We start from the raw sequence: 20,533 nt of genomic DNA on the forward strand, positions 1-20,533 counted from the left end.
AGTCATCAAAGTACTATCGTGCTCTGCCACGTCATAGCCTGTGACGTGGTCACGATGAAGATTTTAAACCCGGAAGACGAAAATAGCGTATAAAAACTAAAATTTAACCATTTTCCCTCAACTATTAAATCTAACAGATGCTAACATTGTCTTCAATGGTGTTTAACACACATACCTCTGTTAAAATCTCAGAAATTTTGGTTTAGGGTGTTGTGACCCTTTAAGAATGTTACTTTAAAAGAAGGTTGTTCTTTACTCAAATTAGTTTCTTGCTTCTTTTTTAAACTGGCATTGTAGACGATGAATATTGTTGCCTCTATTGTAAGTTGTTGTGAATAAAAGCATTGGCTAAATGTAAGTTTATTTAGATTCATAACATTTCTGTAGATAAGCAGCAAACACCTCATATCAATCAATAGCCTATTGTAAACAGGACTTAACGCGGACACAAACAGTTTTATTACTTTTAAACCAGGAACACCAGCAACCTTCAGTTGTCATTGTTGTGTCTCTATATGAATAAAGGGATGTGTCATAAAGAATGACGACACACAGCGATAATCAACTTCTCCTCCATGTTGCCGCTGATCAAGATATCAGGAGGAAGAGCGCATTGTTTACACATTCATATGTGCATTAATTAGCTAATGATTGCTTTGAAGAAATTATCAATAAAGCATGCTTTTTTTTCCTCATGTGACAATTAAAAAGTCACACTTTAAATGCACTTTGCATGCTTTCATCATATGCGTTGAATGGGTGAACAAAACTGTATTAAACTGTCAAATGTAGGCTATGAAGATGTTTTTAAGTTTACACAAACGTATTGTAATAAACTTTTTCCCGGACTGAGAAATCATGGCTAATGAAAAGTGCATTTAAAGTAAGACTTTTTAAATGTCACATGATTTCAGCTCAGAAATCCTCCTCAGTTTCGCGGACAGTCGGAAACATACGTCGAAATCTTGCTTTGCCTACTTTTCACACCGATCGGCTGTCGCTCGGTGTTTTTCGCTTGATATTTGCATAAATTTGCATAAAAACTGCCCACCCTTTTTGACGCTCACGGCCGCTCTTAACTGTCCGCTGTCAATCCCACAATGCACTGCACGAGCGTGAAGCTCGACTTCCATAGGAATGAATTGAAAACGCTTGCTCCGCTACGTGCCAGTGGACTCGCACCGTTAGGGAAGAGAGACCGCTCATGGCAGGTTAGACGAGCTGTTTCTCTCCGTCCAGCTCCCGTGAGGCGTCCATTCCTCCCTGACCTCCGCACTGAGCTCAAGAAGGCATGGAAGAACCCGTATTCAGCCCCGCATCCACTAACATAGGCATGCAGACTATGCAAATGTCGAGGGTGTTCAGGAGCATGGGTACGTGGCGATGCCTCAATCGAAGAGACGTCTCGCGGGTGTGACGTCTCATCGACTCTGCAGCCAGTGGCAGTGCTTCACGCTCTCCAGGCTGACCCGCTGAAAGCCCTGATCAGGCTCAGGCTCTCTCTCCTCATCTGGCCCTCGGCGCCACCACGCAGAAAGAGTTTCTTCTGCTGCATTTATTTGATCAGAAATACAGTAAAACAGTGAAATATTATTCCAAAGTAAATCAGCTGTTGTCAATGTGAATATATAGTAAAGTGTCCTGTGCTCAAAGCTGAATTTTCAGCATCATTACTCCAGTCTTCAGTGTCACATGATCCTTCAGAAATCACTCTAATATGATGATTTGATGATCGAGAAACATTTATGATTATTATCAGTGTTGAAAACAACATTTCAGGAGTCTTTGATGAATAGAAAGTTCTAAAGAACAGCATGCATTCTGAAACAAAGTATTTTGTAACATTATAAATGTCTTTACTGTCACTTTTTATCAATTTAATGCATCCGTGATGAATAAAAGTATTCATTTATTTTATTAAAGATAAAACACAGTGTTCCCAAACACAAAAAAGAATCTAAAAAGAATCTAATGAAAATCATTGTCATGATATTAAAATATCACAAAATCGAAACAGTCCTGAATACAGGTTTCAGTTTCTTTATTTTTCCTTCTTCGTGCCGCCGCGATTGGCACAGATGTCTCTGGCGGCGACGGTGGCAGTGGAGAGACACCTGTAGGTGAACCTGGCGGACACTGGGGAGAAAGAGAAGGGCTTTGATGCCCTGGTCTCGCCATCTGAACTTTTTGGCACCTCCTTAGAGGCCGTGTTGGGAAAGTTCAGAGAGGCGAGGGTGCGCTTAAATCATGTGTGCCGTGCGATCCGAGTCTGCGCCCAGCATCTGGAACCCTTACGCAGGGCCGGCGCCAGACTTGGCATGTCTCTTTTACATCAAGGCTTCTGCTCTTCAAGTCACAGGTTGAGCTTTCATTTCACCACTGTGAAAGATTATAGGAGTAATCCTCACTCTCATATAGAAGGGGAAATAAGGGGATATTTATAAGACTTTTCAAATATAAAAAATAAAGGGGGGCAATTTGACTGTGGCCCTGAAGCTCTCATTGGTTAAGGAAGGTTATCGTGACGCCCTGACCATGAGCCTCCTCTAAGCTAGAGTCGGGTTATGAGCTTCTGATATAGTCGGTAGCAGTAGAACGAAACTCATCACCTGTAGAGAGTAGTTTGGCCTCCTCTTTATTAGGGAGTTATTTTTCTTGCCGTCGTTCATCTGAGCTCCAGATAATTGATAAGGCAAGCAATCAAGAGTCAAGTCAGCTTAATTTATACAGGGCTTTTAACAACGTAGATGGTTTTAAAGCAGCTTTACAGAGATAGTAGGAAATTACAGTAACAGAGATTGTTTTGTCTTTACAGCAGCTCTAGAATAAAGTTATTGTCCAGCTAAAGTTAGTTTTTGATTAATTCACTTTGGTCGCAACGATCATTAGTTATTAACTTAGGGGCTAACACAACTAACACAACTAACAACTAACACAACACCGTTTTAACAGGAAATTCTACACAGACTTTAAACGCAAAACCTGTGAGAACGCTGATGGCGTGCACATGCGTATCACAAGTTCAGTCTATTGGTTTGCGCATATAAATATATGTGTGCAGGTTTGTAATTCCCTACAAACCAAGCCTTCAAAAACTACTTGTCTGGCCTTAACATTTTTGATACAGAATTTTATCACTTCGGGGTAGATACGTGAACTGAATTTTCACGAAAACGCTTTATCTGTATAGTGGTAAAGGGATCCTCCATAGGGAGAGACTAGTTGGCACTTTAGCACCCCGCTATGACATCGGGTCCAGGCGCAGGTCCTTCATCTGATCTGGATCCGGCGGACTGCGGTAAACCTCGGGATAAACACAGATACTAAAATTAGCGTAGATGCCATTCTTCTTATGAGGTAACGAGTACATCAGAATTTATGGGAAGTGTTCCCGGTTCCAGCTGACCTAATCTATGCAGTCTAACATTGAATTATAGAAGTCTATAATGTATTATGTGAATGCTAGGTCAAAGAGATGTGTCTTTAATCTGGCTTTGAACTGACAGAGTGTGTCTGCTTCCCGGACAATTGTAGGAATATTGTTCCAAAGTTTTGGTGCTAAATAGGAGAAGGATCTACCGCCAGCAGTTGATTTTGATATTCTAGGTATTATCAACTGGCCGGAATTTTGAGATCGCAATAGACGTGAAGGACTATAATGCGTTAAGAGCTCGCTCAAGTACTGCGGAGATAAACCATTTAGTGCTTTGTAAGTAATCAGCAATATTTAAAAATGTATACGATGTTTAATAGGGAGCCAGTGCAGTGTTGACAGAACCGGGCTAATATGGTCATACTTCCTGGTTCTGGTAAGAACTCGAGCTGCTGCGTTTTGAACTAGCTGTAGTTTGTTTATTAAGCGTTCAGGGCAACCACCCAGTAGAGCATTACAATAATCTAGCCTTGAGGTCATGAACTAATTGTTCCGCATTTGTCATTGAGAGCATATGGTTTAATTCAGATATATTTTTAAGATGGAAAAATGCGGTTTTACAGATACTAGACACGTGACTGTCAAATGAAAGATTGGTATCAAAGAGCACACCCAGGTTCCTAACCGACAACGAGGACTTAACAGAGCAGCCATCAAGTGTTAGACAGTATTCTAGATTATTACGCGAGGAAGTTTTTTGTCCAATAATTTGAATCTCTGTTTTTTCAGAATTTAGTAGTAGGAAATTACTAGTCATCCAATTTTTTATATCATCTATTCATTCCGTTAATTTTGTGAATTGGTAAGTTTCATTAGGTTTTGAAGAAATATAGAGCTGAGTATCATCAGCATAACAGTGAAAACTAATGCCATGCTTCCTAATGATATCTCCTAATGGTAGCATGTACAGAGTGAACAGCAGCGGTCCTAGTACTGAGCCTTGTGGTACGCCATACTGAACTTGTGATCGATGAGACATCTCTTCATTTACTGCTACAAACTGATAACGGTCAGATAAGTATGATTTAAACCATGCTAGTGCAATTCCACTAATGCCAACATAATTTTGTAGTCTATTTAAAAGGATGTTGTGGTCGATAGTGTCAAATGCAGCACTAAGATCGAGTAACACTAATAGCGAGATACAACCACGATCGGATGAAAGGAGCAAATCATTTGTGACTCTAATGGCGAGTTCAGACTGCACGATTTTAGCCCCGATTTTGGCTCGCCGACAGGTTTTGAGAAATCGCCGACAAATGCCCGAAATCACAGGCAAATCGGTGCTCGTTCACGCGAGTGACAATCACGCAGTGTGAATGAGCAAAGACGCGATCTAAGAGAATCACTGACGAGTCGCCGACTGTAATGAGACTGAGACTTAGTCTATTGAGTGCTAGACAGTAATGCTTTAATCAAAACAATAACATCCCGTACCGCAGCTACTAGTCTGTGTACATTTATTATACAACAGCGCCCTCTTGTGTCCTGGATATCTTATTATATCATTACATCTCCCCTTTTCTAAAGTGATTTAACAGTAATATAGGGCAACAGTACTGCATAGAGTTGAACTTAAAATAGCAGCATTTCAAAGTCAGATGCTCTCTATAACTTCCTCCTGTAAAGGAATAACGTTTATAAAATGTAACATTCAGGAAAGCATTAAGTAAGAACGTTCACAAGTAACCTGTAAAGGGATAACAAACGTTAGGGGTTAGAACTGTTCTTGGGTATCTGTAATTCAGTTAAGTTCATTCTCTCTGTTACAAGTTCAGTCTTTCTTTGGGTTTTCTGAATGTGTATGGTCTTTCTTTTCTCTCAGTGTTCTCTCCTTTCCCCTCTGTACATGCAGGGGTGTCTTCCTCTGTTTTGATGAGCTCCCTTCTATTTCGCCTGTACTGCTGTCCATCTGCTTCCACTAGGTATGACCGTGGCTTGGGTGTTGGTTTTACTACTTTAGCTGGTCTCCACTGCTTGCCCTCCCTTAACCTCACTGTGTCTCCTGGGCTGAGGGCTGGCAGCACGTGTGATCCTCTGTCATAGTAGTGTTTCTCTCTGTCTTGGTTGATCCTCATTCTATCCTGCACCCCTTCCATTGTTCCTGGTTTGAGCAGTTTTTGTGTTGTGGGCAGTCTTGTCTTTGTTCTGCGGCCCATAAGCAGCTGTGCAGGTGAGGGTAGTCCATCCAGGGGTGTATTTCGATAGTCCAGGAGGGCGAGGTGAGGGTCTCGTTTGTCAGCTTTGGCTTTCTTGAGAAGGCTTTTTGCTATCTGTACTCCCTTTTCAGCTTTCCCGTTGGATTGGGGGTATGTGGGAGATGATGTGGCATGTTTGAATCCGTACTCCTCACTGAACGTCCTGAATTCGGCGGATGAATACTGTGTGCCGTTGTCAGAGCAGACTTCATCGGGTATGCCATGTCGGGAGAACTGCTGTTTGCAGATGTTGATGACTGCCTGGCTTGTTATGGTGTTTAGCTTGCTTACTTCAATGAAGTTCGAATAGTAGTCAACCAGGACGAGGTAGTGTTCTCCATCGAGTTCGAAAATATCAGTAGCTACTTTTTGCCATGGCCTTTCCGGTATGTCATGCCCAATCATGGGCTCCTTTCTATTCTTCCTTCTGTAGGTGTTGCATATGGCACATCTTGAGACTGTGTCAGCTATCTGGGCTTGCATCCCCGGCCAGAATATGACATCTCTTGCTAGCCTCCTCGTTTTTTCGATCCAGTTTGTTGCCTTTGAATATCAGTCCATCTTCTACTGTCATTTCACTCTTGTAGTCCCAGTACACTTTGGCCTCGTCCGGTGTTTCTGATCTTTTATCTGGCCAGCCCTGGAGGATGAACTTTTTTACTGCTGTGAGGGTTGGATCCTTCTCAGTTTCTGTGAGTATTTCCTGGAGTCTGGCGGGTGCTATGGGTAAGCACATCACTGCACACACTTGTACATCATCCTTGTTTTCATTTTCGTTTGTGTCTTTCAAAAAGTTCCTGCTCAGGGCATCAGCCACGTACAGTTCCTTTCCTTTTTTGTATTTCACAGTCATGTTGTATTTCTGGAGCCTGAGAAGCATTTTCTGAAGTCTTAGTGGGGTCTCGGCCAAGGGTTTTTTCATTATGGTTTCCAAAGGTTTGTGGTCTGTTTCAACTTCGAACGCCCGTCTGAACAGATACTGGTAGAACTTGTCGCATCCAAACATGATGGCGGCCAACTCCTTTTCTATTTGTGCATATCTTTTTTGTGTGTCGGTAAAGGCTTTTGATGCGTAAGCTATGGGGCACTCATCTTGAAAAAGCACAGCTCCTATTCCACAACTAGAGGCGTCCACGCTCAGTTTGACTGGTTTTGATGCGTCATAGTATTTTAGTACTGGAGCTTCAGTGACCATCTCTTGCAGCTTCTCAAAACTCTTGTCTTGTTCCTCCATCCAGCTCCATTCTGTGGTCTTCTCTAACAGGATCCGGAGTGGGGCAGTTACGGTGGATAGCTGCGGTATGAACTTCCCTAAATATGTTACCATCCCTAAATATATCTGTAACTCAGTCTTGTTAGTGGGTTTTTGCATTTTCCTGACTGCCTCTACTTTCTTGGGGTCTGGCTTGAGTCCTTCAGCTGTTAGGATGTGCCCCATGTATTTGACTTCTTGTGCAGTGAATGTGCATTTTTCTGAGTTGAGTTTTATGTTCTTTTCTCTCACCCGCTCCAACACCCTTTTCAGCCTCTGGTTGTGCTGTTCTTCATTTTCCCCCCATACGAGGATGTCATCAACGATTATCTCTACTCCCTCCATGTCCTCGAACATTTCAGTCATGAGTCTTTGAAATATTTCTCCAGCTGTATTTATTCCAAAGGGTAGCCTTTTGTATGCGTAGCGACCGAAGGGGGTGTTAAAAGTGCACAGCGCTGAACTTTCTTTATCCAACTTGACCTGCCAGTATCCACATTGAGCATCTAATGTGCTGAACACTTTAGCTCCTGCCATCCGAGCCATCACTTCTTCGATCGTCCTCATGGGATAGTGTTCCCTTTCAATAGCGGCATTCAAGTCCTTGGGGTCCATGCATATCTGGATCTTCTGTTTTTCTGGTTTCCATACCGTGACCATGCTGCTTACCCACTGCCTGGGTTCTGTTACTTTTTCAATGACGTCCAGGTTTTCCATTCTTTTCAGTTCTGCCTTTACTTTGTCTCTCAAGGCCACGGGGACCTTCCTTGGAGTATGGATGATGGGTTGTGCGTCCGCTCTGATTTTGATGTGCTGTTCTCCTTCAAAACAGCCCAGTCCATCAAACACGTCTGCATACTTCTCCTGTATATCTTGACTTGGCCATGTCTTTACCTCACTGATGCGTTTTATGAGGCCAAGGCGTACGCAGGTTGTTAGTCCTAGTAGTGGTGTTGCACTCTGTTTTAAAACTTGGAATTCGACGTGATGTAATCTTTTTTTGTATTCTGTCAGCAACAGGCATTTTCCTATTGGCTTTAAGCATTGCCCTCCATAAGTCACTAACTTTGCTTTAGACTTCCCAAGTTGTGCACAAGTCTGTCTGTGGATTGATTCTGGTATGATATTGCATTGAGCTCCTGTGTCTATTTTAAATCTTATTTTCCTGTCGTTTATTATAAGGTCTACTTCCCAGTCTTCACCATTATTTGATTTTACCATGTCTATAAACATTTCTTCTGAATCTGAGTCAGACTGTTCTTCTATCATGTGTACTGGCTTTTTTGTTCCATATGACAACGCTTTGGACATGCACTTGCTTGAAAAGTGATTCATTTTTCCGCATTTTTTGCATTTTTCTCCATAGGCGGGACATTTCCCCCTCTGGTGGTCTCTGCCACAGTATTTACAGTCCTGTATCATGTTTTGCCTGCGTGACGTGACAAATGACGTTTGAGATTTTTTTGCGCGCTCACTTTTGACTTCATTGACAACGCACTCGGCTTGTGCGGTTTGCAATTTGTCCATTTGCATGCGGCTCGCCTCCGCAGCGCGACATATAGACACAGCCTTGGGTAGATCTAAATCCATTGTTCTCAACAACTTGGCTCTTAGTTGGTCATCCCTTATTCCCACGACTATTCGGTCTTTTATTAGACTGTCACATAAATGTCCGTACTCACATGACCTTGCCTTTGTTCTTAAATCAGTAACAAACTGGTCTATGTTCTCACCTCGGGCCTGAACACGAGTGTTGAACACATGTCTCTCAAACGTTACATTCCTGTGGGGGGTAAAATGTTCCTCGAATTTCTCCAGTAGTACCTTGAGCTTCATTCTGTCCTCCTGCTGCGTGAATTCAAAGGTGTTGTAAATTTCAAGAGCCTCATCCCCGATGACGTGCAGTAACGTGCTGCTTTGTACTTTTTGAGCTTTTCCTTCAATGCCTGTAGCGGTCATGTAAAGTTTGAATTTTTGTTTCCATTTCTTCCAATTGTCTGCGATATTTCCTTCCAATCTCAGAGGGTCTGGTGCATTTAGTGCTTCCATTCTGACACCATGTAATGAGACTGAGACTTAGTCTATTGAGTGCTAGACAGTAATGCTTTAATCAAAACAATAACATCCCGTAGCTACTAGTCTGTGTACATTTATTATACAACAGCGCCCTCTTGTGTCCTGGATATCTTATTATATCATTACACCGACGCTCATGAGATATTTGGCATGCTAAATATCTGGACCTGTTGGCGATTCAAAATCCTGCTGTGTGAAAGTGTTCTGACTGAAAACTACATCAGCGATGACCGACAGCCAATGAGAGAGCAAGATACAGAGCAGCGGGGAGTTCGGGGAGGAGTTATAGGTCACAATATCAGTATTTTAATAGATATATTTACAATATCAAACAGAAACAAAGCACAAACATTTGCTTGACCAGCAGCAAGAGCAGCAAATTGCAAAATTATTTATTTACCACCAACTCTCTTTGCAGAACACACAGTCCTTGCTCCCCTGGTCTTCCCAGCCATTTACTCATAATGTTTTTCTTTTTCTCCTTTTCGCTGCAAATCAGTGCACAGATAATTTGGATCGCAAGCTTCTTGCAGGCTATCATTTTTAATAACAATTTCAGTGTCGCGCGAGAACTGCGGTCTTACTTAATTTCCTTATCACTTCTTGCGTGTGTTTGTTTGCGAAACGTAGTTTGCGGACCAGACAGAAGTTGTCAGCGATTCTTCCTCCTGAAAGTCATGCAGTGTGAAACCTCCTGTCGCCGATGCATCATGCAGTGTGAACACACCAGCAACTGAATGTTACCTCAGATAGTCAAGCAGTGTGAAAAGAACAGTGACCCGACTACTTTGAAAATCGTGCAGTCTGAACTCGGCTTGAGAGCTGTCTCGGTACTATGGTATGGTCTAAATCCTGACTGGAAATCCTCGCAGATATCATTTCTTTCTAAAAAGGAACACAGTTGAGAGGATACTGCCTTTTCTAATATCTTTGACAGAAAAGGTAGATTCGAGATTGGCCTGTAATTGACTAATTCTGTAGGATCACGTTTTTTGGGGGGGGGGTTTAACAAGCGGTTTAATCATAGCCAGCTTAAAAGTTTTTGGTACAAAAGAGACAAGAGACAAAGAGGAATTAATGATATTAAGAAGAGGATCTATGACCTCTGGAAGCATCTCTTTCAGTAGCTTATGTTGGAGAATTTTCCCTTGATTCGTGTCTAAGTATGATGCAATGAAAATGACAAGCATGAAAAAATAGGTCTGAAAAGGATGAGAGAATGGAAAAGTACCCAGTATGCATAAGAAATGCAAAGTGTCAAAATACTGTATGAAACAAAGCACCATTGTGTGAGGTTTGACCAATTGAGAAGACATGTTTAACTGTGTCAGGGTCACCAGGCGTGACAGAGGGGAAGAGATAGATATGAGGGTGCCCACTGGGCATCTAGCGATAAGAAAAAGTATAAGACATGAACACTGGCCATTGTAACCTCAGATGTCCGGATGACCAGTTGGCTTCTCCTGTATTCTCCTTTAAGAAAAAAGTAAATTCTTCTGACCTGGAACCTCGACTCTGAGAAACTTCTTTGAGACCTGAACCAAAAAGAACTTAGAATTTTCCACAACACTTAGTCGGTATATGGTCTAACATACATGTTGTCGGTTTAGATGATTTAATGAGTTTAGCAAATTCTTCCTATCCTATAGCAACGAATGAATCAAATTTTTCCTCAGGGAGACTACAATGCACTGCCTGATGCAATACTGTAGTAGACGGTTGCATAGTTATAATTTTGTCCCTGATATTATCAATGCTATAAGTGAAGAAGTTCATAAAGTCATTACTGCTGTGCTGCTTGGAAATTTCTGGGCTTGAAGCTTTCTTTTTCGTTAGTTTAGCCACTGTTTCAAATAAATACCTAGGATTATGTTAATTTGTTTCTAATAGGGTTGAAAAATAAGCAGATCTAGCACTCATCCTCATCTTCTACTCATCCTTCTTCTTCCTGCAAACACGGCGAGTGGAGTTTAGACTAAAAAGCTCTATTTTTGTCATTAGACTACATGACCTTCTCCCATTCCTCCTCTGGATCATCCAGATGGTCATTGGCAAACTTCAAACGGCACTGGACATGCGCTGGTTTGAGCAGGGGGACATTGCGTGCGCTGCAGGATTTTAATCCATGACGGCGTAGTGTGTTACTAATGGTTGATACTGTGGTCCCAGCTCTCTTCAGGTCATTGACCAGGTCCTGCCATGTAGTTCTGGGCTGATCCCTCACCTTCCTCATGATCATTGATGCCCCACGAGGTGAGATCTTGCATGGTGCCCCAGACCGAGGGAGATTGACCGTCATCTTGAACTTCTACCATTTTCTAATAATTGCGTCAACAGTTGTTGCCTTCTCACCAAGCTGCTTGCCTATTGTCCTGTAGCCCATCCCAGCCTTGTGCAGGTCTACAGTTTTATCTCTGATATCCTTACACAGCTCTCTGGTCTTGGCCATTGTGGAGAGGTTGGTGTCTGTTTGATTGAGTGTGTGGACAGGTGTCTTTTATACAGGTAACGAGTTCAAACAGGTGCAGTTAATACAGGTAATGAGTGGAGAACAGGAGGGCTTCTTAAAGAAAAACTAACAGGTCTGTGAGAGCCGGAATTCTGACTGGTTGGTAGGTGATCAAATACTTATGTCATGCAATAAAATGCAAATTAATTATTTAAAAATCATACAATGTGAGTATCTGGATTTTTGTTTTAGATTCCGTCTCTCGCAGTTGAAGTGTACCTATGATAAAAATCACAGACCTCTACATGCTTTGAAAGTAGGAAAACCTGCAAAATCAGCAGTGTATCAAATACTTGTTCTCCCCACTGTACATACATACATAGACCTATATATGATCCGAAGTAGCCTAACTAGCTACTTGAGTAGTTTTTTTTTCATTGGATACTTTTTACTCTTACTCAAGTAACTATTAAGATTATTACTTTTACTTTGAGTAAATAGTTCTAAAAGTACTTGTACTTTTACTTGAGTACAGTTTTCAGATACTCTACCCAGCTCTGCGCAGAGTGTGACGTCATATCACGACCATTGCAGTGTCTGTAGAAACTTCACATGCTCAAAGTGTAGAGTGGCCGTGGCTTTAACTAGTTTTAAATTAATATTAAAATGAGGTGCGATTTCGCATCATTTACGCGTCCAGTTCGCACGAAAGAGGCAAATTGAGTGTCTGGTGCAAGTGATTTTATCTGGTGCTTCTTGTGCATTCACGCATCTGATGCCCGAGCTGAAAAATCAGAAATTCCGGCCAGTTGATAATACCTAGAATATCAAAGTCGACTGCTGACAGTAGATCCTTTTCCTATTTAGCACCAAAACTTCCCAGTGGGCATTTGATGTCAATTTAACATCATTGTGACATCAAACATTGATGTCAAAATTACGTCACGAAATAGGTCAAAAATGAAAGTCATATTGAAGTCAAAGTGTCTATGTCAATTTGATGTCAAGATTTTGACCTCTGCTGATGTCATTTTGATGTTATTTTGATGTCATACTTTGTTGGTATTTGATGTCAATTCAACATTTATTTGATGTCAAGATGTCAAAATGTTGATCCCAGCAGGCACAGGATATAGACTACAGCGTCGGTCGTTGGATTTTGGTTGAAAATGAAAGTCGGGTTGATGTCTAAATCCAATGTTTGTTTGACGTCAAGCTCCAACGTTGGGCAGTCGTTGAATTTTGGTTGGAATAACCCAAACAAAAAGGCAACATCACCTGATCTAATTTTCTCTTGACTTATTTAGCTACAATAATTGTGCTTTATAAACACACATTTATAGCAGCCAGAGAAATGTTTAATTTAAAGAGTCAAGGGTCAAGAGCACAACTAAAGCAAACGCTAACCACCATCATGGTGACTTTAAAATGCAAAATTTGATTTCTTTAAACCGGAAATTAAATAAAGTAAATCTCGTTATTTTTAAGTGAAGATGGTAATAAGTGTACGGCCATGCCTTTCACCTTTTTGTTTGGTTTATTCCAACCAAAATTCAACGACTGCCCAACGTTGGAGCTTGACATCATTTTAATGCTATTTTGATATTATTCAATATCAAGCTCCAATATCAGATTAAATTTACCTTTTATAGTATATGCAATTATAGTGTCTGCTGTCATTTTAAACGTGAACTAAATGTAAATATGCTAGGATTTAAATAAATAAAAACACACATGCAAAATACATAGACCTAGGTCTACAACTTTCAAGATCATTCAGGCTAGGTCTTTTAGATGTTGTCACATTGATTTACAATGAGTAATAAATATACTTTTTTCAGACATTTCAGACATTGTTTTGACATAAATTTCACATCAATTTGACGTCTTGTTTCCTGACATCAAATCAACATTGATTTAATGTCAATGATATTGACCTGAGATGTAGGGACCAGAAAAAAACATGTCAGATTGATACCTTTGTTAGGCATCTTTACAACCACAAGGAAATAATTACAAAATATAATGAAAATATGCATATTCATGCATGTCATACATGGTGGTCAAAATCTTGACTATTTGTTGATGTCAAATTGACGTCAAGGTGCCCGCTGGGTTTGGAACAGTCTTCCTAACGTTGTCCGGGAAGCAGACAGTCAGTTCAAAGCTAGGCTAAAAACACATATCTTTGACCTAGCATTCACATAACACATTATAGACTTCTATAATTCAATGTTAGGCTGCATAGATTAGGTCAGCCGGAACCGGGAACACTTCCCATAAATCCTGATGTACTTGGTACATCATAAGAAGAATGGCGTCTATGCTAATATTAGTCTCTCTGTTTATACTGAGGTTTACCGCAGTCCGCCGGATCCAGGCTGTATCCAGATCTGATGAAGGACCTGCACCTGGACGCGACGACAATGCAGTGCTTAAGTGTCAACTAGTCTCTCCTCTGTGGGGGGATTTTAGGTGTTGCGTGATATCTCTGGTCATAAGGTCATACACACTTAGGATGACTTGAGGGTGAGTAAATAATGGGATATTTTTCCATTTTGGGTGAACTATCCCTTTAAAATGCTTTCTCAATGGATCTGAAAGCTCTGTGTAGTAATGTTGTTGCGTGATCGAGTTCGGCCCACGAGTAAACCGCGGTCTAGTATTGCTCCGAGCTGATAAACTGTTTGCGCTGCGCAGCTCAAATGAGTAGCGTGGGTTCATTCTGCTTTCGTTTGCAGTGTGATGTTTCTCGTATGCGGCAGAAATGGCAGCTCTCTCTTATAAAAAGGTCACACAATTTGACCATTTACTCGCAGTCTAGAGCCCTGTATAGTGCTGTATTTCTGCTTTACATGAGCGCCACCTACTGTCAGATAGCGAATTTGTGTTGTTGCATTGATCTGAACTGACAAATTAGACATTCCTGTTGGTTGAACATAAGTTAAAGGTACAATATGTAACTTTTTTGCTTTAAAAATAGCAAAAATCACTATATCTATGTTATACACTGCTCAAAAAAATAAAGGGAACACTTAAACAACACAATGTAACTCCAAGTCAATCACACTTCTGTGAAATCAAACTGTCCACTTAGGAAGCAACACTGATTGACAATCAATTTCACATGCTGTTGTGCAAATGGAATAGACAATAGGTGGATATTATAGGCAATTAGCAAGACACCCCCAATAAAGGAGTGGTTCTGCAGGTGGTGACCACAGACCACTTCTCAGTTCCTATGCTTTCTGGCTGATGTTTTGGTCACTTTTGAATGCTGGCGGTGCTTTCACTCTAGTGGTAGCATGAGACGGAGTCTACAACCCACACAAGTGGCTCAGGTAGTGCAGCTCATCCAGAATGGCACATCAATGCGAGCTGTGGCAAGAAGGTTTGCTGTGTTTGTCAGCGTAGTGTCCAGAGCATGGAGGCGCTACCAGGAGACAGGCCAGTACATCAGGAGACATGGAGGAGGCCGTAGGAGGGCAACAACCCAGCAGCAGGACCGCTACCTCCGCCTTTGTGCAAGGAGGAGCAGGAGGAGCACTGCCAGAGCCCTGCAAAATGACCTCCAGCAGGCCACAAACGTGCATGTGTCTGCTCAAACGGTCAGAAACAGACTCCATGAGGGTGGTATGAGGGCCCGACGTCCACAGGTGGGGGTTGTGCTTACAGCCCAACACCGTGCAGGACGCTTGGCATTTGCCATAGAACACCAAGATTGGCAAATTCGCCACTGGCGCCCTGTGCTCTTCACAGATGTTGCAGGCAGCAGAACGTTCTCCACGGCGTCTCCAGACTCTGTCACGTCTGTCACATGTGCTCAGTGTGAACCTGCTTTCATCTGTGAAGAGCACAGGGCACCAGTGGCGCACTGCTCAGTATGAACGAACTTTTTCTTCCGAGACTAATGGTGATCAAATACAACAGATAGAGAATTAAATTCAGCGCTTTTATTTTCAACATGCACTCATTCATGTCTGTTTTATTTAATTCATGTAAAGTTACGTCTTTATTGGGGCAGGACATGACGGATTACGCTACGTGACTCACGAGTTCGTCAGAATTTTTTAGAGCCAAGCTGCATAAATAAACTATATCAGGCATTTATGTCTCAAATCTCATTTCTGCATGTCTGTTATGTTAAATAAAGTTGAATAATTAAAGCAAAGCAAGCAGAACATATGTTTTACCTGTGCACAGAGTTGTTGTTGACTGATCTCCTCAGACGCGGACTGCAATGGCGGAATTCTCAAAGCGGCTACAAGATGGCGCCGTTTATCGGCGAATCCGATATTACAAAACCGATACCCGATTATGGGAAAGTGCTTAAATATCGGGAAAAATATCGGTAAGGCAAGGCAAGGCAAGGCAAGTTTATTTATATAGCACATTTCATACACAATGGCAATTCAAAGTGCTTTACATAAAAGAAATTAAAATAATAACAAGAAATAAGAATAATTAAAACAGTTAAGAAGAATAAAAAATAAAATACAGTACAGTACAAACAGTCGGACGAACATTGGCACAGTGCTCATTCATTAAATGCATAGCTAAACAGATGTGTTTTGAGTCTGGATTTGAAAGTGACTATTGAATCAGAATCAGAATCAGAATCAGAAAGAGCTTTATTGCCAAGTATGCTTGCGCATACGAGGAATTTGTCTTGGTGACAGCTTCCAGTACACATACAATATAAAGTGACAAGACAAGTGACAAGTAACATAGGTATAAATAAAAAATAGAAAAAAAAAATAAATAAAAAAAAAATAAAAATAAAAGATTATAAATTATAAATATATATAAAGTTATAAGGTGCTATAATGAAATGTCTGAGGGAAGTATTGCACATGTTTGTTCCACAGTAGGGGAACATTAAGTGTTCATGAGGTAGATGGCCTGGGGAAAGAAACTTTTCCTGTGTCTGGTTGTTTTTGTGCTCGGTGCTCTGTAGCGTCGACCAGACGGTAACAGTTCAAACAGAAAGTGTGCTGGGTGTGACGGGTCCAGAGTGATTTTGCGAGCCCTTTTACTCACTCTGGATGAGTGCAGTACTTTGAGTGTGGGAAGGGTAGTGCCAGTGATTCGCTCAGCAGTCCGAACTATCCGCTGTAGTCTACGGAGGTCGGTTTTGGTAGCAGAGCCGAACCAGACGGTGATGGAAGTGCAGAGGATGGACTGGATGACAGCTGAGTAGAACTGTACGAGCAGCTCCTGTGGCAGGTTGAATTTCCTCAGCTGACGCAGGAAGTACAGTCTCTGTTGGGCTTTCTTCACAATAGAGTCTATGTGAGTGTCCCACTTCAGATCCTGAGAGATGGTGGTGCCCAGGAACCTGAATGACTCTACTGCAGTCACAGTTCTGTCCATGATGGTGAGTGAAGGGAGTGCAGGGGGGTTTCTCCTGAAGTCCACGATCATCTCCACTGTTTTGAGCGTGTTCAGCTCCAGGTTGTTATAACTGCACCAAAGAGCCAGCTGCTCCACCTCCTGTCTGTACGCAGACTCGTCACCGTTCCGGATGAGTCCGATAACAGTAGTGTCGTCCGCAAACTTCAGGAGCTTGACAGAGGTGTCTTTAGAGGTGCAGTCATTTGTGTACAGGGAGAAGAGCAGTGGTGAGAGAACACATCCCTGTGGAGCACCGGTGCTGATGGTGCGGCTGTCGGACGTGATTTTGCCCATTCTGACTAGCTGTTGTCTGTCTGTCAGAAAGCTGGTGATCCATTGACAGATGGAGCTAGGGACAGAGAGCTGGGTCAGTTTGGTCTGGAGCAGTGATGGGACGATGGTGTTGAAGGCAGAACTAAAGTCCACGAACAGAATCCTTGCATAGGTCCCTGGTTTGTCCAGATGTTGTAGGGTGTAATGCAGTCCCATATTGACCACATCATCCACAGACCGGTTTGCTCTGTAGGCAAACTGCAGGGGGTCCAGCAAGGGTCCAGTGATGTCCTTCAGATATGCTAACACCAGTCTTTCGAATGACTTCATGGCCACAGATGTTAAGGCAACAGGTCTGTAGTCATTGAGTCCTGTGATCTTTGGTTTCTTCGGGATTGGGATGATGGTGGAGCGTTTAAAGCAGAAAGGGACTTTGCACTGCTCCAGTGATCTGTTGAAGATCAGTGAGAAGATAGAGGCCAGCTGGTCAGCGCAGGTTTTCAGACAGGCTGGTGAAACACCGTCTGGGCCTGGTGCTTTCCTTCTCTTCTGTTTCCTGAAGATCTGACGCACATTATCCTCACTGATCTGAAGTGCAGGGGGGGAGGGGAGGGGGATGGCTGGAGGTGTTGATGGCTGTGTAGAGAGATGGTCAGGGCGGGTATGGGGTGTCTGATCGGGGGTCTCAAATCTACAGTAAAAGACATTCAGCTCGTTCGCAAGATGCTTGTTGCTGTCGATGCTGGGGGATGGTGTCTTGTAGTTGGTAATGTCTTTCAGGCCTTTCCACACTGATGCAGGGTCGTTGGAGTAAAACTGGTTTTCCAGCTTTTTGGCATAGCTCTTCTTAGCCACTTCAATCTCCTTTGTCAATGTGTTCCTGGCCTGATTATACAAGATCCTATCCCCACTCCTGTAGGCATCTTCTTTGACCTGACGAAGCTGTCTGAGTTTTGGTGTGAACCATGGTTTATCATTGTTGAATGATAAGTAAGTCCTGGTAGGGATGCATAAATCCTCACAGAAACTGATGTATGATGTTACAGTCTCTGTGAGCTCGTCCAGATCGCTGGCAGCAGCTTCAAAAACACTCCAGTCAGTGCATTCAAAACAGGCTTGTAAGACCTGCTCTGTGTCGTTGGTCCATCTCTTTACAGTCCTTATTACTGGCTTAGCAGTTTTAAGTTTTTGCCTGTAAGTTGGTAGAAGATGAACCAGGCAGTGATCGGAAAGTCCTAGAGCTGCTCTGGCGACGGAGCGATATGCATCCTTTGTTGTGGTGTAGCAATGGTCCAAAATATTATTGTCTCTGGTGGGGCATGTAATGTGCTGTTTGAATTTAGGCAGTTCACGTGTGAGTTTTGCCTGATTAAAGTCTCCGAGAATGATAAGAACAGAGTCCGGGTGTTGTTGTTCTGTTTCTGTGATCAGATCAGCCAGCTGTTGCAGCGCCGTACTCACGTGTGCTTGCGGTGGAATGTAAACACATCTGATCTCCTCTGGAAGCTGGTTCCAGCTGCGGCTGGCATAATAGCTAAAAGCAGACTCGCCATGCTTTGAGTGAACCCTTGGTATTTCTAGCTGATATGATCCTAATGATCTGAGTGATCTGTTGGGTTTATATTCAGTGAGCATATCTGCAATGTATTGAGGTCCTAGGCCATTGAATGATTTATATACCAGTAATAATACTTTAAAATCAATCCTAAATGTAACTGGGAGCCAGTGTAAAGACCTGAGGACTGGTGTGATGTGTTCATATTTTCTGGTTCTGCTCAGAATCCTGGCGGCAGCGTTCTGTATGAGCTGCAACTGTCTTATGGTCTTTTTGGGAAGGCCAGTGAGGAGTCCATTACAATAATCCACCCTGCTGGTGATGAAAGCATGCACAAGTTTCTCTAAGTCTTGTCTGGAAACAAAGCATCTAATTCTTGCAATATTTTTCAGATGATAGTATGCTGATTTAGTTATTGCTTTGACATGACTACTGAAACTAAGGTCTGACTCTAGTGTCACACCAAGATTCCTGACTTGATTTTTAGTTGTTTGACCCCTAGAGTGAAGGTATGCGTTCACCTTGAGAACTTCATCTTTGTTTCCAAACGCAATGACTTCAGTTTTGTCTTTGTTTAACTGAAGAAAGTTTTGACACATCCAACTGTTGACTTCATCGATGCATTGGCACAGGGAATCAATGGGGCTGTAATCGTTAGGCGATAGGGCTAAGTAAATCTGTGTGTCGTCTGCATAGCTGTGGTAAGCAATTTGGTTCTTTCTCATTATTTGGCTCATTGGGAGCATATACAGGTTGAACAGGAGTGGCGCAAGAATTGAGCCTTGAGGGACTCCGCATGTCATGGATGTCCACTCAGACTTATGATCTCCTATACTCACATAGTAACCTCTCCCATCTAAGTATGACCTGAACCATTTTAGGACTATCCCAGAAAGCCCCACCCAGTTTTCCAGCCTGTCGAGAAGTATGTTGTGATCGACAGTGTCAAATGCAGCACTGAGGTCGAGTAGTACCAGCACTGATAATTTGCCTGAATCAGTATTTAAGCGAATATCGTTTATTATCTTTGTGAGCGCTGTCTCTGTGCTGTGGTGCGGTCGGAAACCAGATTGAAAATTGTCAAAGTATCCATTCGAGCATAAGAATTTGTTCAGCTGATTGAAGACAACTTTTTCAATGATCTTGCCTATGAAAGGAAGATTTGAGATCGGTCAATAGTTGCTTAATATGGTCTTTTCCAGATTGTTCTTTTTCAGAAGGGGCTTGACAACTGCAGTTTTTAGGGAGTTTGGAAAACTCCCAGAGAGAAGTGAGGCATTTACCACTTCTAGGAGATCTGCTTCTAAACTGTTTAACACACTTTTGAAAAAAGATGTGGGAAGAGTGTCAAGAGCACAGGTTGATGTTTTAAGGTGCTGTACGGTTTCTTCCAAAATTTTGCCATCAATTTCTTTGAAGTCAGACATAGTAACTACTTTCTCAGGTGGTTTGATCTGTCTGACCCCAGGGCAACTCAAGGATGTGCTGATCACCTTTCTGATATTATTGATTTTCTCAGAGAAGAAAGAAGCAAACTCACTGCACTTGTTGTCTGAGAGCATTTCACTGGGAATCTGGCTTGGGGGGTTTGTCAGTCTCTCCACAGTAGCAAAAAGAGTGCGTGTGTTGTTTAAATTACTGTTTATAATATTTGAGAAGAAAGTCTGTCTAGCTTTGCCTAGTTCCATATTAAAAGCATGGATACAGTCTTTGTAGATGTTATAATGGACTACAAGTTTAGTCTTCCGCCACATGCGCTCTGCTTTTCTGCATTGTCTTTTCATATTTTGCACTGTTGTTGAGTTTCTCCAAGGTGCTTTTTGTCTGCCACTCTTCTTCCTGACTTTAACAGGAGCAATATCATCAATTACACTTTTAACTTTTGAGTTAAAAGAATCAAGGA

This window comes from Abramis brama (genome assembly GCF_963993115.1).
Source record: "Abramis brama genome assembly, chromosome: 1".
Classification (NCBI taxonomy): domain Eukaryota; kingdom Metazoa; phylum Chordata; class Actinopteri; order Cypriniformes; family Leuciscidae; genus Abramis; species Abramis brama.